The sequence below is a fragment of the Pelodiscus sinensis genome, chromosome 4, assembly GCF_049634645.1.
Source record: "Pelodiscus sinensis isolate JC-2024 chromosome 4, ASM4963464v1, whole genome shotgun sequence".
Classification (NCBI taxonomy): Eukaryota; Metazoa; Chordata; order Testudines; family Trionychidae; genus Pelodiscus; species Pelodiscus sinensis.
The window spans coordinates 17495958-17512938 of NC_134714.1; positions in this window are offsets into that span (position 1 = coordinate 17495958).

Genomic DNA, 16981 nt, shown 5'->3' on the forward strand with positions numbered 1-16981 from the left:
ACATCTTACCTGTGATTTGGAGATGTTGGGAGTACCTTAGAAATGTCAATTATGTAAGTTGTCTTGTTGATACAGAACATTTTAATATCAGGATAAAAAACGTATGGAATTTTTCACAGGAGGCCCAGACATTTAATCTTGTGTTTGTAGCACAAAAGAAATAGCTGCCTTTACACATGCTGTTTAGTTTAGTAAACAGATTTCTAAAACTCCCCTATGCTTAAAAAGTGCAGTTGGACTTTGAGAAATGACTAAATTAAATGACACTGTGAGATTAAACATTGGTGTCCATGTTCTCACCCAAAATAAATGCACTAATTACAGGTAAAAATGTCTTAACTGCCACAGTCACACACATATCCTGGACTTGAAGAGCCTGGTCCCTCACTGAAGTTAATGGATAGCTTACACTGATTTCAGGGGGGAGTAGATTAGCCATGGGCAGCCGAGATTAGTGAGTGGGCCACATGAGTGGCCTTCCATCGTCTCGGCAGGCTGTATGATTGAAATCCAGTGACAGGCAACATGCAGCCCACAAGGGTTTCACCTATGGTCTGTGCACCCTATCTCTTCTCTCCCCCTCTGCCCCCCCTTCCCTAATGCCTCTCATGTGCTAGGACCCTGGAGCTCTGAACTTACTCCTACTCCTACCTCCCAGCACTTTCAGAGGACCATGAATCTGCTGATTTGTGGTCCGTCCCTGCTCCTCCTTCCCAGAGTTTGAACAGCTGATGCATAGAGTGCAAGCTCTGAAAGGGATGGAGAGGAATGAGGTTGGAGCATGAATCAGTGAATTCCTAGTCCTCTGAAACTGCTTTGGGAGGAGTAGAAAGTGTGGGGCCCCAGTGCATGAGTGGTGCACTGGTCACGGATAGAATCTCAATGTGCTGCATGCGGGTCGTAGGTTGCCCACCATTGGGTTGGATCAAGCTGAGTTCTTATGAATTACCAACAATGAATTCTGCAGTGCAGGCCAAATTGGACCCTCTGTGATTAGTACACAGGGATAGGATATCAGGGGTTAGTAAAAAACTTGTTGAATCCAGCTCACTATCAGTTGTGTGGGCTCTAGTAACTGATGCAGTGAAAGTCCAGGGAGCATGTAGTGTTCACTCTGCGCTTAAAAAGAGCAGCTCAGTTACCGCAGTAATCTTACAAAAACTTGGGAAAATAGTCAAATGCCATTTGGGGTTTTTTTAGATGACAACGTATGTAAGGAAAGATTGTAGTGGTACGTTACATCACTTGTATGTAGCTTTTTGCGTTCACTGAGATTTTGCAGATCCGGATGTGTAAAGCTGAGCTTTAATTTTATGTTGGTTTTGCTTTCAGGGACAATAATATTTTCATTGCAGTGACTTGATTACAGTTTTAGAAGTATGTATTAGGGAGGTGAAAGATCAGCTGGTAAGCATCATCCTTAACTAAGGTTCACTGGTTCTGTTTAACTGTTAACAAGGTGGGAGGCTCCTGCAGTGCCACGGGAGGCGGGGCTTACCGCAGATAGAGGCTGTTCCGGTTCCAGAGCGGCCCTGGGACTTGTTTGGGCCTTCAGTAAACAGGGCTGGGCTAGTGCAGCCCCTGCCTGCGGTAGGGAGCATTCCAGGCCACCTGCACCCCCTTTAATCTGTTTACTGGTTAAACGATGTTTAACTGATTAACCAACCAAATGGAATTTTACTCCCTAGGACTTAGGTGGGGAATAACTATTTGTTTAATAATGGGTTTTTCAAATTAGGAGACAATGATGTGTAACAATCTTAATAGTTTGAAGGTGAAGCTTGACACATTCAATGTGGAAATCTGATGTAAATTTTAATAGTGAATGTAATGAGTGACTATTTGCAAAGGGTCAGAGTGGGTGAAGTCTCCATTTTAAAATCAAGATTGGATGGTTTTTCTAAAAGATCTGCTCTAGGATTTTGGGGAGGGGACAGCAAATTCTATGGCTTGTGTTATACAAGAGGCCAAATTAGATGATTCCAGTGGTCTCATCTGGCAATGTCTTACTATACTTTTAAAAAGTTTTTCCTGGGGGATGACAGAATGACCTCATGCATCACTCTGTGTCCCGCAGCCTCTCCCTCCATCCTCAGTTACATGGCCCTCCCTCCTTCCCCATGCTTTGTGGGAGTGTAAGCCATGCGGTCTCCCCCGTGCTCCAATCTGCCCTGGCAAGCAGGGCTGTGGGGGTGGAGGGGCGCTGTCCATCCTGTGGCATCTTGGGCTGCTTTAGAGTGGGCAGTGGTGGGGCTGGGCTGGGGCAGGTGGCCAGGAAGCTGGGCAGCCTGACTCTGCATGTGGCATCCACTTTGCAGCTTCCCTCTGCTAGGGTTGCCAGGTGGTTTCAACAAAATTACCGGACACACTTGACATTACATCACACTCTACATTACATCTTTAGAAAATACTGGACATTTCTATTTTCTCATTTCTATTTTTTCAATTTGTTTCCCAAACAGAAAGCTCAAATACTGGACTGTCTGGTTCAAAACGGGACACCTGGCAACCCTACCTCTGCCTGCTCGGTCCTGGGCCCCTCGGGTCACAGCCCGGAGCCACTTGAGAACAGAGGGAGGCGAGGCCTCTGCGTCCTTCTCAGTGAGGCAGGGCAGCACTGCAGGGTTGGGCCCTGGGCAGAGACGCACCGCAGCCTGGAAGAGCTGGAAGCCAGCAGTGATACCTGTGTCTATCCCCCTTGCCTTGCGTGCCCTCAACTGTGAGTCGCAAGTCGGTGAAGGAGGGATGGGTTGGCCCTCTGCCTCCTCCTGTGAATGAGACTCCTCGCCCAGTTCCACAATGCACAAGGCTTGCCAGACTTGCTCGCAACACCTGAATGGAAAGTTCACTGCCAGACACAGTGGGAGGTAATGGCCCCCATGACCTCCTACTGGGTCCATGCCACATGGGCTGGGAATTAACCCCTCTCCGCTGCATCCCAGCCTTGTGCCCTTCCCCCTCCCCCAGGCTGCCTCCACGCCACATGGGCCGGAGGTTAACTCCCTCTCCCACTCACTGCCCCATCCCCAAATGGATTCTGCGTGGCTGGAGTTAGGAGGCTAATTCCACGCACGCACCCTGAGGTGTCACAAAGGGGAGGCCCAGTAGCGTTTGGAGCAACTGCCAACCCGCCGGTGCCCATTTCTTTGCTGGTTTGGTTGCCTGTTCGTGGGAGGGGGCAAGGTGTGTGTAGGTAGGGAGGAAGGGGGATAGGGTGTATGGGGATGGGCAATGCAGTAAGGGGTTGGTGGGGGAAGAGGGATATAGGAATGGAGGTGGAGGAAATGCAGGGGGAGGGGTTTGGGAAGGGTGAAGGTGGAGGAACTAGGTGGGGATAATGTGGGCGGAGAGGGGAAGGGTTAGGAAGGCTGGGTGGGTGTAGGGATGGAAGGAAGAGGATGGGCAGGAGGGAGAGGGGTTAGGGAGGATGGTGGGTGTAGGAATGATGGAGGTGGGGGTAAGGCTGGAAGAAGGGGGGTGGGCTGTGGGTCATGGAGCTCTGGACCCCCAGCTCTTCCCCTCCCCATTTTCCCCTCTCCCCACCAGCGTGCACGCTTCCTCACAAGCTGAATCTGATGCGGAGCCTCAAGGTTTCCTGCCCTCCCCCCTCACCTGCAGGAAGCTGGCGCAGGTGCTGTAAACTTGCAGGGGCAGGGTGCTCGAGGTGAAGCACCAGGCAGGCAGCAGCCCAAGCACGGGCCAGGTGGAGGCAGCAGTTCCCTCCTGGGTCCCAGAGATTCTGGGGCTCCGAAATGCAGGGAGGAGCTGCTGCCGCCACCCCTGCTGCCCCCTGGCTCCCTTGGTCCGCCTCCGACAGCTGAAGGGGAGCCCAGAGATCGAGGCTGCAACCAGAGGGTATGTGGGGGCAAGAGGCTGTGGGAGGGGAGCTGAGAGGCTGGGGCTGGTGTGACTGCTGGCCCTCCCCTCCTTGGCGGCCGGGGTGGAGGGAGCATGAAAGGCCGGGGCTGGCACAGCCCCAGCCATCCCCTCTTCAGTGGCCAGGGAGAGATCTGGGCCTGCCTCCCCCCAGAAATGGGGGTTGGAAAGCATAGTGAGCAGGGGGCAATGCTCCCTAGTAATCCACAAATAAAACATTCCCTCAAATTGGAAACAGTTGAGCAAACTTTCATCCCGAGGGATGAAATTTACAAATATACACACTACTGCACACAGCCTGTGCAAGCTTTTCCTATGGGGAACTTTGGAAAGGACCCGAGGTTAAAAATAAAAGAAACTCCCTCCCGTGAGCAAAGCAGCCTCTAGCAGGAATAGCCTGTGATCGGTATGTAGGAGTTAGGGTTGAGTCTGCCAACATACTGGCCACATCTCCCCACTCTACAGCGGTCTTCCAGAAACTGGTGAAGAGCCAAGTTCTGTAGCATGCAAGAGCCTTCTATGTACATACTGGGTAATCTGCCTTCAAAGTCACTGTGGCTCTGATTAAGGGGTAATTGTCTTGGAAACTCACAATATTAGTAATGCTTACAAAAAAGGAGCTTGGAAAAAATATATTCTGTTTGAAACATGCTATGACGGCAATCTAAGCTTATGACTTTTATAACAGTCTGTAGCCCACCAACTCCTGTTTTTGTCCTGTGTCTGCAGAAGTGTTAATGGGCTACTATTCCTTGAAGGTCTCTTACAATATGTGCTAACAACTTATGGAAAACAGTATGTCCCACACTGCATTTTGCTGTGATGTGGGACTTCCTTTTCCCAAGCCTGAAGAAGAGATCTGTGTGGCTCAGAAAGCCTCTCTCATCAACAGAAGTTAATCAGATAAAAGATATTACCTACCTTGTCTAAACGAAGGATTATATGCATGTCTGATGTGTTCTTCCTTAGGCTTTTATTAAACACATTGAGTAGCAGGTAGATATCACGTAATACCTTATTGAAATAAAATTACATATCTTTTATTCATAGACATTAAAGTCAGAAGGGACCATTATAAGCCTCAGTCTAGTCTTGTCAGATCTCCTGGATGGTACAAGCCATAGAATAGGGCAATTACAGCTCGTTTTTCTAAAGTTTTCTGTTCAACAGGGCAGTTTTGGCCAAATCAGAGGAATGGCCAAATTTAGCAGGAATGTGTATTTTGATACTTTGGGACAAACGTTTAAACAAATCATTTTGACTTCTTGGGGTTTTTTTATATACATTATAATGATTAGAGCAGGTCACAAAAACTTGGGTGGAACAGTTTTCCATCAAAATGCAGTTCTGGCTAAATCTCAACACTTTTGTAAAGTTGCATCTTACCAAAATCTTGTTTTGGTGGGGAAGAGGGTGAAGGTGGGGGAAAGAGATTTCAACAATGTTGAAATGTCCTATTTTGACATTTTTTTTGGAATGAAATGTGTTTTTTTTCCTTTTTCAGTTCAAAACTTTGTTTTAATGTTTCTCCATTATAATGCAGCCATGTAAAGTCATGATCAAAATGAGAAGTCTGTAAATGGCATTAAGAATATGCTGCACCTCCTGAAATCCACCTTCTACAGCTATACGTGTGAAATTCAGTTTCTTATCTTCCCCTCTTCTTCACAGAATGGGTACTAACAACATTATCTTAAGGTAATGTTGAGTGGCAGATCACTGCTCTGTCACTGATTCGGCTAGAACAAATGAGTCAATGGCAAGGAATGGGAGCCACAAGCAAAAGACAAAAGGAAATGAGCAGCAAGTATTTACAGGAAATATATCTGAGGCTCTCCCCTTCCCCCAACCTCTTGACAACTCTTGGGTTCAGACAACTGCATGCGGCATCCCAGTTTCTTACCTAAGTAGCGTTTGGATTTTGGGGTATGCTTGTATACACTTACAATTTATGTTGCCTAAATGAAATCTTTTTGGGGGGGGGGGGCCAAGATTTTGGAAACTCTAAACTGAAAATAACCTCTAACTTTAAACACTTCATTGAAAAAAGCCAACCTTTTTCTTCCAGCTGGCTCCTACCTATCTAGGTCTAAAGTCCTCTCTCAAGTGCTAGTATTTTTTGGATCTTGCACTCAGCAAAGTTTGGGGTGTTCAGAGTGCCCCAGAGGATTAGAAAGCAGAAATCAGTCCCCCTGGATATCAACAGGATGCCTCCTGTTAGCTAAGGTGCAGGCTTCCCTCAAAGGGTTTCTCTACATTTAAAATGAAGCAGCAGTCTCAGCGTAGCACTCCAGTGAAGAAGATTCTGCCTTCACCGGCAGGAGGGGTTCTCCCACTAGTGTCGGTTCTTCACCTTTTCTAAAAGCAATAACGGGGTCTACATGACAATTGTCTTGTCAGCCTAACACTGCCTACACCAGGGGCTAGGTCAGCTTAACTGTCATTCAGATTTTTCTAGTAGCACCTTAAAGACTAACAAAACTTGTATGAGGTTTTGTGGGCACAACTCACTTCTTCAGATGACTGGAGTATTAGAAGTCCAGATGCAAGAATAAATAAGGGAAAAGTGGGGGGTGGGGGAAAGAGAGACAGATAGTGAGTAAATGGTTCAAGTAGTTACAAGAACCATCAAGTAGTCCCCCCCCCCCCCTTTTCCTTTATTTAGTCTTGGATCTGGATTTCTAATACTCCAGTCATCTGAAGAAGTGGGTTGCACCCACAAAAACTCATGATACCATCTATGGCTGTGTCTACAGTGGTGTGATCTTGCGCAAAAGCAGCCGCTTTTGCACAAAAACTTGCTGCCTGTCTACACTGGCCACGAGTTCTTGTGCAAGAACACTGACGTTCTAATATGTGAAATCAGTGCTTCTTGCGAAAGAACTCTGATGCTCCCGCTCAGGAATAAGCCCTCTTGCGCAACTGTTCTTGCGCAAGAGGCCAGTGTAGACAGGCAACATGAATTTCTTGCACAAGAAAGCCCTAGGGCCATCAGAGCTTTCTTGTGCAAGAGAGTCTACACTGGCATGGATGCTCTTGCGCAAAAGCACATGCCAGTGTAGATGCTCTATTCTGGAAGAGTTTTTGCACAAGATCATGCCAATGTAGACGTAGTCTTGATGTTTTGTTAGTCTTTAAAGGTGCTACTACAATATTGGTTGTTTTTTTAAGTTTTTCCTGTTACAGGCTAACTCGGCTCCCCCTACGAAGTTTCAGATTTTTCTGATAATTTTCTAGTGAAGACCAGTTCTAAAGCAGAATCACTCAGTCCTGGGACAATTGCCCCCTTCCCTGTCAGCGGGCCCGTCCCCCTGCAGATTTTAAAGCCACAACCCAACCATACAAATCCTGACAGATTGGAATTTAACTACAGACTTGACAGGGGCTGGGCAGTGGTGGAAGGGTCTGTTTGTGAAGCCAAAAGCAAGATGGAGGAATCCTGCCAAGCAGTGACAGTGCAGTCTGCAATAGGCTTGATACCCCACGGGCCTGCTGTATTGGAAGGCACATTTTTGAAAGGCTGAAGTCTTGGGTTGTGAACTGGAGAGGCACTGGATCTTGTGTAAATGATGCTTAGCTATTCCAAAACATATGGGAACCTGGTGCTGTAAAAGCTACAAGTGAGGCATCAGCAGAGATGCCTTGTGCAGATGTTCTGCAAAAGCAAGGGCAAGTAAGGCAGAAAGTAAAAGAAAAGACTGACTGAGGTAGAGGATAGTTTATCTAAGGCTGTTGCATTTGGCCTTGGGCAGTAACTGCATGTCTTCTTTAATGTGAAAGTTGGTTTTTGTCCTATTTGGATGAGGCCCCAGTCACACTGATATTTCAGCTTCTGCCTCCTTTATCAGTTGCCTTGACTGGTTAGACAAAGGGTATTGTTCTTCAGCTCAGATGAGGTTTCTTAGGCCTTGCTTCTTTGGGAGAACAAAGCGTTAGGATCAGGCTGAGCTGATTTAAGTCACCAAAAAAAAAAAAAAAAAAAAAAGGATTTAAATCAAGTTGCCAAAAAAGCTAGGACTGTGCTACTGGCACTTCTGTTTTTTGAGAAAACAAGTATAGAATGGGGTTCCCTTGGAAAAGCTGAGTTTTCTAAAAATAGGGAATAGACTTACATCATCACCATTGTGATCAGTGGCTATGATGTCCCAAATAATGGGGGATGTATTATCTTATCTAGATCTAATATTTATATTAGAGTACACCTGTGTGTCTATAGAGAATAAGACAGAAAATATCTTATTGCCTCTATATAAAACCATGGTACACCCACATCTTGAATACTGCATACAGATGTGGTTGCCTCATCTCAAAAAACATATATTGGCATTGGAAAAGGTTCAGAAAAGGGCCAAAAAATGATTAGGGGTTTGGAACAGGTCCCTTTAGGAAGAGAAATTAAAAAGACTTGGACTTTTCAGCTTAGAAAAGAGGAGACCAAGGGGGGGGGGGGGGTATGATAGAGGTTTATAAATTCATGACGGGTGTGGAAAAAGTGAATAAGGAAAAGTTATTTGCTTATTCCCACAATATAAGAATTAGAGGTCACCAAATGAAATTAATGGGCAGCGGGTTTAAATCAAACAAAAGGAAGTTTTTCTTCACTCAGTGCACACACAACCTGTGGAACTCCTTGCCAGAGGATGTGATGAAGGCTAGGACTTTAACAGGGTTCAAAAAAGAGCTAGATAGATTCATGCAGGTTAGGTCCATCAATGACTATTAGCCAGGATGGGTAGAAATGGTGTCCCTGGCCTTTGTTTGTCTGGAAATGGGTGATAGGGGAGAGATCACGTGAGGATTACCTGTTGTGTTCCCTCCCTCTGGGGCATGTGGTCTTGGCCACTGTCGTCAGACAGGATACTGGGCTAGATGGACCGTTGATCTGACCCAGTATGGCCATTCTTATGTCTGTCTGCAAGTCCATTTGTTCAAGAACTCCTCCTAAATGCTGAAGCAAAATGCAGGACAATGTAGCACTTTAAAGACTAACAAGATGGTTTATTAGATGATGAGCTTTCGTGGGCCAGACCCACTCCCTCAGATCAAATAGTGGAAGAAAATAGTCACAACCATATATACCAAAGGATACAATTAAAAAAATTTCTATCACTATTCCTCCTAAATGGTAAGAGACAGGGCCACCAAATTTGGTATGCAGCTTCTTCTTATCCTAACTTGGAGAAAGGTCAGGGTTTGGTGGTGCCAAGACAATTGGAAGCCCCATGAAAAGGACAATTTTCCATAACATGCAACGGGAGGGCTGCTGTTGCGAGGAACATGAGTGACCATCTAAGTTCCCTCTATGGTGCGCGCACACAGAATTTTAATCCCACCCACCTCAGCAGAGCTAAGCAGCAACACTCACCTCCCTTTGACGTGAAAGTAAGCTTCTGCTGGTGGTGGGGTTGGTGGGAGAACGGGGGACCAGGGCTGCGTGGTGGCTTCGCAGCTGGGATACTGACTCCAGCCCAGACACATGGGGTAACTACCTGCCATGAGGTCCCACCCTGCGAGCAGCTGAGCAGCCATCCTGTGGCCCTGGCCCCACCTTCAGCCCTTCCCCAGGGCTGAAGCTGCAATCAGGGCGAGCTGTGTGGCAGCTGCTGGGGCCGGGGCCATAGTAGTGCTCCAGCCCTGACACAAGTGGCAGCCACCCACCACATGGCCCTGCCCCAAGAGCAGCCAGGCAGCTGCCATGCGGCCGTGGTCCTATCTTCAGCCCTTCTGCAGGGAGCCAATTTCTTCAAAATAATCCTAGGTAGAGGGTCTCTTATGCCCAGAAGCCATGACAGTTTTTCTGTGGCAAAAATTTAGGGGCATATAGGAAGCTGTATGTGTGCTGAATAATGTCTTCCCTTTTTTTTTCCAGGCCACTCCACTGTTCTTTTCTGTGGTGCCACCATCCTTTCCTATATATTGTCTGTCTTTAAGACAACATCTTAACTAACTCTCTTCTCTGCTCAGCCCAGGTCCATCACCACATAAGCACAGAACAAAAAACAACTCTGTTCAGTTTGTATCTTTCTTTGCATATGTTACTTTTTCCTCTGCTAAGAAACAGGAATTGAAAGCCCAGAACTTTCTAGACGCAAGAGGTAATCATTAATACATTTATTTTGATTAGCCTTTAAGTGCAGGCATAGCATGTTTGGGATGAGATTTCATTGTAATTTTTAGAAAATCAAAAATGTGATTTAAATTAAAAAAATTACAACTTTTCTAACTATTTTAGTGTGATTTTTTTTAATGCAGTAGTACTACTGGAACAACCCATCATGTAGATACAGTTATACATTGCCTTATTACAGTATAGTTTATTCCCCTTTCCTGTATGTGAATAAATTATACTGGTATAAACACCTTTATTACTGATATAATTGTGTCCCCGCCAATATTCCCTCTAATTTTTTCCATCCATGGGCAGATTTTTCTATTTGTGTGTGGAATATTTTTATGTGCACTGAAGCATGTGTGGATGTACACCACCAGCAGCAATAAAACAGGTAGCTGTGGACGCTTTGCTGCTCAGCTGGGCAGCATTTCAATCTCTCCTGAACAGCCACACAAGTACGCAGCTTATAGAGAACACTGGTCTCCACTAAGTAGGGTTCTACCACTTTAATTATACTTATAGGCTACGTCTACACTGGCACCCTTTTCCGGAAATGCTTAAAATGGAACAGTTTTCCGTTATAAGTATTTCCGGAAAAAGTGCATCTACATTGGCAGGATGCTTTTCCGGAAAAGCACTTTTTCCGGAAAAGCGTCCGTGGCCAATGTAGACGCACTTTTCTGGAAAAAAGCCCCAATCGTCATTTTCGCAATCGGGGCTTTTTTGCAGACAAGACTACTGTGCTGTCTACACTGGCCCTTTTCCGGAACAGTTTTTCCGGAAAAGGACTTTTGCCCGAATGGGAGCAGCATAGTTTTTCTGGAAAAACACTGACAATTTTACAGTAGATTGTCATTGCTTTTCCAGAAAAGCAAGCGGCCAGTGTAGACAGATGGCAAGTTATTCCGGAAAAGTGGCTGCTTTTCCAGAATAAGTGGCCCAGTGTAGACACAGCCATATAGTTAAAGCAGAGTGGGCAAACTATGGCCTGTAGGCTGCATCTGGCCCATCGGCCATTTTAATTCAACCCTTAAGCTCCTACTATAGCACGGGCACCAGGGCTTACTCTGGTCTGCACAACACTTGGAAGCAGTTGGCATGTCCCCACTTTGGCGCCTATCCATAGGGGCATCCCAGGTGTTCTGCATGTTGACCCTGCCCCAAGTGCTGCTCCCCCCCCCCCCAGTCCCATTTCCTGGGAACTGCTGCCTATGGGAACTGTGGGGGCAGTGCCTGTGGATGTGGGTAGCGCACACAGTCGCCTGCCAGTGCCTCTGCCTAGGAGCTGGGGAGGATGTGCTTCTGCTTCTGGGTGCTATTAGGTAAGTGCTGCCTAGAGCCTGCACCCTTGTGTTCCTCCTGTATCCCAGCCCTCTGCCCCTGCTCTGATTCCCCTCCTGCCCTTCAAACCCTTCAGTTCCAGCCTCTCTTCCAAACCCTTTGATCCCTGCCCAGAGCCCTCTCCTTGCTCCCCACACCCTTATCCCTTGTCTCACCCCAGAGCCTACATCCCCAGCCAAAGCCCACACTTCCCTTGACCCCCAACCCCAATTTTGGGAGTGTTCATGCCCCTCCGTACAATTTCCATATCCTGATGTGGCCCTTAGGCCAAAAAGGTTGCCCACCCCTGGTTTAAAGTCACGCGACACTGTGTGTATGCAAGCCTTTACTAACATGCAGTTAAGGTCAGGCTGTCCATCAGTAATACAGCTATTTACCAATGCCTGCACAAGTTTGATTTATGATCCTAGCTGGCTACATTGTTTCTGTTGGTGGCTTTAATGGCACTAGAGCTGCCTTCTCCTGTTTTATGGTCTCATCTTGATAAAGAGCTAGCCATCACACTGTTGGTGCATCACTTGTCAGGGTCCTCTACAGGCTGTTAACTCTTATGGGCTGTGTCTACACTGGCATGAATTTCCGGAAATGCTTAAAACGGAATACTATTCCGTTTTCAGTTTTTCCGGAAAAGGAGCGTCTACATTGACAGGCTGTTTTTCCGGAAAAGCCCTTTTTCCGGAAAAGCGTCTGTGGCCAATGTAGACGCGCTTTTCTGGAAAAGAGCCCCAATCAGCATTTTCGCGATCGGGGCTTTTTTCCGGAAAAAACTACTGGGCTGTCTACACTGGCCCTTTTCCGGAACAGTATTCCGGAATAAGGACTTATGCCCGAGCGGGAGCAGAATAGTTTTTCCGGAATAGCGGCTGATTTTGTACAGTAGAGCATCGTTGCTTTTCCGGAAATTCAAGGGCCAGTGTAGACAGCTCGCAGCTTATTCTGGAAAAGCGGCTAATTTTCCGGAATAAGTGGCCCAGTGTAGAGACAGCCGTACAGTTTGTAAATTGTAGTGATCTCTAATACAGAGCTCCCAGCCAGACTGGGGCCCTAGCATTGTGCAAGGTGCCACACAGACAATTAAGATTGTTTGTCTCCAATTAATCTAATCGTAGCTGAAGACAAGCAAGTGGGGAAGATGACTTCAGCCCCTTCTTGGGGCCCTTTCCAAGTCTTGCAAACTCCAGGGTACTGAGCCACAGAGGAGGGCCTCTTTCTTGCTGCCATAGTTTCTGCAGGAGCGCAGTGAACAGCCAAATTCTCTGGCCAACTATTCCCTTCCCTGGCTAGTGCCAGACGTGTCTTTAACAGTTCCTGCCCACTTATTTAACCAGGACTGTTTTTTTTTAAAGTTGGCCTTTGTCCTTCACAGTCTAACAATGCTTCTTGTGGTTAGAAAAGCCTTGAAACTTTGCTTAGGAATTTTATTACTGCAAATGCTTCTCATGAGAGGGGCCCACGAAGGGAGCCAAGAGTTGTAAAGTTACCTTAGCTCATTGGTTGTAAACTTGTGGTCAGGAGTCCTGGTTAGCAGAAGGGACTTGCCCCCTGAATATTAGGGCTCACTATGTGGCCTGTATTCAATAGTCCCTGGGGGAGGGGGGTGGAAGAGCAGATGGCTCTGTGAAGCCAGTGTTCATGGGGCTCTGGCTTTTAAGCCGGCTCCCCCCAAGCACCGGCTCCTGCCTGCCCCTCACCCTCTGTGGGAGGCAGCAAGCGGGGGCAGGCAGCTCTGTGGAGCAGGCATGTGCAGAGAGCTCTGAGCATATCGGCTCCTGCCTGTCACTTGCTCACATATGCTCTGCCTCTAATAAGGGAAGACGGGGCGGGCAGCTCCACAGGAGCTGATACACGCAGGGCTTAAAAGCCAGCTTTCCACATGTACCAGCTCTGCTTGCCCTCTCACCATCTCAGCTGCTACCTCTCTGTCACAGGCAGCAGTGTGGGCAGGTGCAGCAGCTCCATGGGATCCAGTGCTCATGGGAAGCTGTCTTAAAAGATGGCTCCCCCCCACTCCTTGCCACCTCTGGTACAGAGACAGCAAGTGAGGGGGAATGCCTGTAGTCGATAAATTGTTTGGATTAATCGGTAAATTGTTTAATTGACTATACACTAACATCCCTAGTCTAAATCACCACCCTGGAATTTACCCTTCCTTGTCTGCTATTTCTGAGCTTAAGTTACTGGTAGAAGTCCAGCTTGACAACTTTTTGATTTTGTTTAAACTTTAGTCACAACTACCATCATTCATAACAAAAAAATGGGACCCTTTCACTAATTTTTGTTTGTATGTCTATTACTGTCCCTGCCCTGCAGGCTGTGGGACACCATCTGGGACACCATTTTAGTAAATAGTTGCGCAGCAAGTCCTTTGTCATTGAGGCAGGTGTTTGGAGATGTCTACATTAGAAATTGCTATCGCTATAGCATAGACTAGGGTTGGGGCCACTGACACACAGAAAGATCAGTCAGGGGGTTCACACAAGTGAGAAGCAAGAAAAAAACCCAAACCCTCACTGAAAGACACTCCCCACATTCCCCTCACACCCAAATTCTAGGGGGCACAGCCTAGTAGATTTTGTGTGCTCCAGCCCCGTAGTGGGGCAGTGGAGGGACTAGAGCACCAGCGCTGGCTCTCCAATGCTAGGAAGGAGGGGAGGGCCCTGAGCTTCTGGGGCTGTATCCAACCCCCAGCCCTGAGGTTCCCCACTCGTGGCATGGACATTTACTTCAGAGATGGAAGAGTTTTTTCTGTCACTGCAGTAAATTCACCCTTAAGAGAGGAGCTAATTAGATTTGACAGAAGAAATCTTCCTTTGACCTAGTGGCTAGGTAAACTTAATTATATTACAGAGGGTGTGAAAGTGTTAACAGCCTTGTTGATGCTTCTGCCTTTCACGGCAACCTAAAATCACTGTTTCACTTGTACACTGGAGATGCATTTACAAGTAAAAATTCTAATTAGTTGGCAGTGGAAGAGTCTTCTGCATTTCTCGCACACAAGTATGCTCATGTGCATAGTTCCCGCAAAGGTGTGCACCTGTATAGGTGTGCACAAATAATTCTTCCATGCCCACCTCTTCTGGAGAGCTGCGTGGCAGGTGTTTGGTCCGGAAGGTGGGGCCGGCTGAGATGGTGCAGCCGGCTGGGACCTGCCACATGGGGAGAGGGGTGTCTTCTTCGGCAGCCAGGAACAGGACCTGCTGCATGGCCGGGTCTGCTCCGGTGGCTGGGAACAGGACATGCTGCGTGGCGGGATAGGTGAGTTTCTGCTCCTGCGGCCGGGAACGTGTGCATGCTAATAAGCCAGATGTTAGAGAAAAAACTGCCCCCCCAGTAAAAAAGTTTGGCCAGGCTGCTCTTGCTATAGTGGGCTGCAGTACTCCTTGGGAGAAACTGGCCGCACACTTCCTGCATACCATTGCCTTTAGAAAAAGGAAAGGTGTGAAAAGGAGAAAATAGCCTCAGACTCTCCCACCTGTCACCTTGGCGTGAGAACTGCGGGGCTTACTTGGTCGCATGAAACCTGCTCAGTTTCGGCCCAACCCCTGGGACACAGACCCCCCACTTGGAGACCATTGGGCCATATATGGTAATATGCAAGCGCAGGAAAGCGATGTGCAGATTGGGGGATAAATACCCATCACACAGTTTACTTGACGAGGTCTTTGCAACACACGTACCACCGTGCGTGTGCCTTCCCGTATACTTCAAAGTGCTGCCAGCCTGATCAACCGACCAGCCACCTTCCCCGACTCTCGGGCGTAACCAAGGCCTTCGCAACCGAACCGATATCTTTGAAATGTTCCATGTGCTGTGTAAGTTGGTACGTATGATTTGATTTTCTTCGTTGTATAAGCTTAGTGTTGTACTTGTTTTGGGTAGTACATAGAGTTTGTGGTTATCACTGTTATTTAATTAGTGTAGCTGGATATTTTTAGAATAGAGACTATTCCCCTTGCCATTCCCATCCTTATATCTCTGACACGTTTAACTAGAAATAGTAGAATAAATATAATAAATACTGTAAATTCATTATTAACAGTCTATTAAAAATCTTAGAATAAATACTATAAATTCATCACTGTTATAAATAAATATTTTTTATTTGCTAAAACGGTCCACCTGGTTCTGTCCTTCCCCCCTTGGGTATGCATCATCGGACCTGTGATTCTCACGACACCAGAGTAGCACACATCCAAACCAGCACACATGAACTCAATATTGGTGCACAAGCCAAAACTCACTCCACTCATGGCTGGAAAATCTTAGAGGGAACACTGATAACTCATGCATACTAGCTGGGGCTAGCCCCTTGAAGGAATCGTGATCCTAAGCTGTTGACTGTTAAACCCATAGGCTGTGTCTACATTGGCACCCTTTTCCGGAAAAGGGATGCTAATGAGACACTTCGGAATTGCAAATGCCGCGAGGGATTTAAATATCCCCCGCGGCATTTGCATGAACATGGCTGCCGCTTTTTTCCGGCTCGGGGCTTTGCCGGAGAAAAGCGCCAGTCTAGACGGGATCTTTCGGAAAATAAAGCCTTTTCCGGAAGATCCCTTATTTCCTTGAAAGTAGGAATAAGGGATCTTCCGGAAAAGGCTTTATTTTCCGAAAGATCCCGTCTAGACTGGCGCTTTTCTCCGGCAAAGCCCCGAGCCGGAAAAAAGCGGCAGCCATGTTCATGCAAATGCCGCGGGGGATATTTAAATCCCCCGCGGCATTTGCAATTCTGAAGTGTCTCATTAGCATCCCTTTTCCGGAAAAGGGTGCCAATGTAGACACAGCCATAATCTATTACAGCAGCGGGCAAATACTGGCCCATAGGCCTGATCCAGTCTGCCAGGGCTAGCTCCAGGTAGACCACCGCTCTATTTACCTGCACCTTCTTAGGTATAGACGCTTCAGCCTCCCATTGGACACAAATCACCATTCCCAGAAAATTGGAGCTGCGGGAAGTGGTGTGCTGGTCTGCTCTTCTTCCCGTATCTCCCATTTGTTGAGAACAATGATGTGCAGCCTGTAAAAGGAGCTACAAATGCTTGTACCTGCGGAGGCGCAGGTAAATATAGTGGCAGACCATTGGGGCTAAACCTGTGGACCCACTGTCTTAAAACCATTTGTTTGCAGACTGGGGTGCGGTTTGTGTTTACACGGGGCTTAATACGTGACCTGTGGGTGGGAGCCAAAACAAAAAAGTAAGTCAATAGAATGGTCTTCTGTTGATATGTGTTTTAGTAGTTAAATTCCTGGACTGTCATTGCTCACTAGAAGTGCTGTCATATGGGTGGAAATCGGATAAATATTGCATTTTATTAATATCAGAACTGACTTAAATGGGGCCTGTGTGTTGTGTAGTCTTTCCTCAATCTTTATATTCATACCCATCAGTGTGAAAGCAGCTACTGTATTTGCATATATTTGCATGTATATGCAACCACAGTTAAGTTGCGGCCCTCGGCATGTGTTATGAATATAACTGTGGCCCTCGGGGCTTCCAAAGGTGACTAGCCCTGATCTAGTCTGACAACCTGCACATTGTAGACCACAGAACCTCACCCACCCACTCCTGGGATTGACCTAGAACCTCTGGCTGAATTACTAAAGTCCTCAAATCATGATCTAAAGCAGGGCTGGGGAACCTCAGGCCAGGGA